Here is a 3,902-nt window from a genome sequence, read left to right as displayed (position 1 = left end):
GCCACCCGAGCACAAGCAAGAAAATCCGCGTGGGTTCGGGTGTTGCGGGGCGGGGTAGATCGGGGCGGGTTTTACGGGTTGTGCGGGTTGGGTTCTCTCTTCCTCAGATCCTCTCCTTTCTTTCCTCCGCCGGCTCGTCTTCTTTCTTTCTCTCTTTTTCGTTTCATCTCTTCTGCAAATTTCTTCTCCTCCTAAACAAACCCAAGTTACACAACCTACATCAGAACCCTTGAATCAAACCTAAACCAAAGAACTTGGAATTAAATCTGGACGAGGGAGAAAAATAATTTGAAATCTAGACTAAAAACTTGAGATCTCTTGAGAGAGAGAAAAAAACCTGGATCCTGGTCTCGAGGTGGGAGCGGCGCAGTAGCCCATGGCCGGAGGATGTCAAGCGGCGGCGTAGACGAAGAGAGAAGGAGATGAGAGATGGAGAGAGAGCAAGAGAGAAGATAGAAGCGTGAGAGACGAGAGAGAGGAGAAAGTAAGAAACGGCGCTAGCTAGAAAAATATGTTAGGGTTAGGGTTTTTTATGTTTTATACCTATGTGGGGTTGGGCGGGGCGGGGCGGGGCGGGTTTGCGGGTTGGGCGGGTTTTTGCCCAACCCTAAAGAAGATGATGGAGAAGAGATTCAACTTCCATTAGGTAATTTTGAAGTGACTGATGGAGAGGCGGAGGGCATTTATTTTATAAAATGTGAAGAAGTTCTACGGGCGGCTAGGGAGGTTGCATCCAAGTGGTTCCAGCCATAGGGTGTAGCACCATCATCTAAAAAAGAGGATGACATTTGATGTGGTGTTTTTAAGGCAAAAATATATCAATAATAAAATACCACTCGCAATAGTACGAATCCCTGTAGGATAGGGCTATATTGAGGATGTCGAATCTCAAGGACTGGAAGGAATTGTTATCAAGTTCTTCAATATTAAAAGTAACTTAAGGAAAGAGCTTGTTGATTTGTTTTGTAACTAAAGTGCATAAAAGTAAAAGAGAATTGAAATATAAGACAGAGAGAGTAGGGTATTGACTTCACCTCTATCCACATAACAATAGTTAATCATATTTAATCAAGAAATTCAGTCTATGCATGTTATAAATAAGAGAAAAATCTACTTTACCCCCTTGAAGTTTCAGGTGTTTTTCAATTTAAACCCCAAAGTTTAAAAATTGGCAGTGTACCCACCTAATGTTTCAAACCTTCATGTTACTAATTTCCGTCAAATTGGACGGAAATCCATGAAATTACAAAATTATCCTTAGGCTTTTTTTTAAATTTTTTTGTCCAATTTAATGGAAATTAGTAACGGAAGGTTTAAATTGAAAATTTTTGAAACATTAAAGGGGTACATTGCCAATTTTTAAACTTTGAAGTTCAAATTGCCTGAAACTTTAGGGGATAAAGTAGATTTTTCCTATAAATAAACAAGAAATTACTATATTAAGGAACGAGTATAATCAATCTTCGATTGGCATGGACAGTTCACCTAACCACTAAGATACGGTATGACCCGTCTTCCCTTGGTATGGATTATCTAATTTTTTAATAGGATACATACAATCAAGGGAATAATATAGCCCATCTTCGGTTGGCACAGACTGTCTATCTAAATTATACTAAACTAGGGTGTAGTATAATCCATCTTCCCTAAGCATGACCTATCTAATTCTCTTGATCATATGTCAATTAAAATTGTTGTATAACGATTATCCCCATAATCAAAGAAAATAAGAATGATTTGAGTTCAATAAAGGCAAAAAGCTTTCTAAGACAAGATAAGAATTTTACCAATATTGATTTTGGAATTTAAGAAGAACAATGTTAAATTGTAGCAATTCTCTAAATTTTACAACCAACATGCATAAACTGAAATTCTATAAATTAAGATATAATCAAACCATTGTGCTTGGATAGGATTACATCAATACCCCATGAAGGGTTGTAGCCGCTCATGACTCTTCTAAGCTGATGTGTGCCAAATATTGTACATTTGGTCCCCTTAATTTACCTTTGTTAGTCTTTTAGCTGTGTTATAATATGATGTTCTGGGTTAGTTATGTGCTTTTAGTGTTTTATAGGTTGCTATGGGAAAGCTGCGGGTTTTAAGTGAAAGTTGTAGATTTTGGAGAAAAGCAGCCAACGGACCTACGATTGAGCGCACATCTATACGCTCAAGCGCATCTACACTTGAGCTCAGCATAGGAGCGCCCAATTCAAATTCCAGTGCGCAAGCATGCTTATGCGGTAGTGGGGAACTTATGTGCTCGAGAGCGCTCAAGCCAACAAGTGTGCGATCGAGCACACTTTTCTGACTTGGCTGCAATTTTAATTCTAAAACAACTTGTAAACCATAGTTTTAGCCTATAAATAGAACAGATCTCAGATTAATTGAGAGAGGCTGCGAATTACGAGATTTTAGAGGAGAAAGAAGAGAGTTTTAGGGTTTCCTAGCTTTTGGATCTCAAGTTTGTGATTTCATACTTATAAGTACTCAATTTTCATTATGAATTCCATCAATTTGTTTTGTATTTCAATACCATGAGAGGCTAAACCCTCAACTAAGGTTGAGGATAAAGCCTCACTTATGATTAGCAACTTCGTTTCATGTATGTAGTATTTCCCAATTTAATGATCTAATTGCCCTATTGTTTTACCTCAAATCAATTGGATTAAATGATTCTTGGATATCTTTTGTGATTTAATCATAAACTTGATGATTTGAGATAGTTCAATACAATTGATTGCTTGGTTTTCTTTGTAAAAAATTTGGATTTCCCTTGTGATTTATTCTCTGGATATAATTGATGTTTTGATAAATATTTGATATCTTCTTGTGATTTGGATTTTGTGATTTGGGTAATGAATGGATACATGGGATGTTTTGATTAATTCTATGAAGCAATAGCAAAACAAACCTAAGATTTATGTGTGAGAACTTTGGAAAATATTATAGATCATGGAATTATGTTGCTATGAATTTGTCAGTACAGATTCTGAAATCCTAGTGCTCTGTCAATAATTACTTTCACTTTAATTTGCATATGCTTTTGATTTTTCTTTCACTCAACAATCTCTCAAAAAATTGGAACTAGGTTAGGGTTCAATTGATTTAAATTTAAATTTGCTTTCAAAAACACAATTCCCTGTAGGTTCGACATCGCACTTGAAAATCCTTTTTCTACAAACAATTCGTGCATTTGCGAGTATAATAAAATTTGCACAACATAAGCCTACAAGAAGTATTTGCTGAATTTTTTCTCTAGGTAGCAATGTTTCTTTCTTCAATGTTTAGAGGCCTATTTATAGGAATTAGGAGAACCCTAGAAGCCCTAGAAACGCTAGGAAAATTGTAGGTCAGTCTCATAGTCCAAGTAGGAGACTAAAAACCCAATTCAAGGTGGAAAAGGACTATTGCCGTGTGCTGTACGCCCGAGTGCGCTCGAGCCCAAGGGAAGTGCGGTCAAGCCTAGATGGTGTGGTGATCGAGCGTAGGTGCGCTCGAGCCTTTCTGTTGGTGTGCTCGATCCCATGGCTGATAGTATGCTTCCAAAGTGTCCTTTAAGCCCAATTTCCAGTAGAATTCTTGCATCTGTCATATAAAATCCTGAAACACAAAAACAAAAGAAAAATAAACAAATAACAAAGTTAGGAATTAATCTATTCGAGTTAAGGGGCTTGAATGTGCAACATTCGGCACTTATCATGGAAAGGGTAAATTTGAATGGCCTAATGAAAAGGGTGTTGAAAGTCCTAAACTGTGTAGCTTATAAAGTGAAGAGGATGCTAAAGGATCACCCAAAGGCAATAGAAGGAAGTATCCGGAATGGAAAGAATGGCATGACCTTAAAGAGAGGTTGAAATACAAGTGGGTTTTGAAGTTTACATCCAATCTCAGTTTAAAGA

The sequence above is a fragment of the Corylus avellana genome, chromosome ca2 (assembly GCF_901000735.1).
Source record: "Corylus avellana chromosome ca2, CavTom2PMs-1.0".
NCBI lineage: Eukaryota > Viridiplantae > Streptophyta > Magnoliopsida > Fagales > Betulaceae > Corylus > Corylus avellana.
This window is presented reverse-complemented; position numbering follows the sequence as displayed.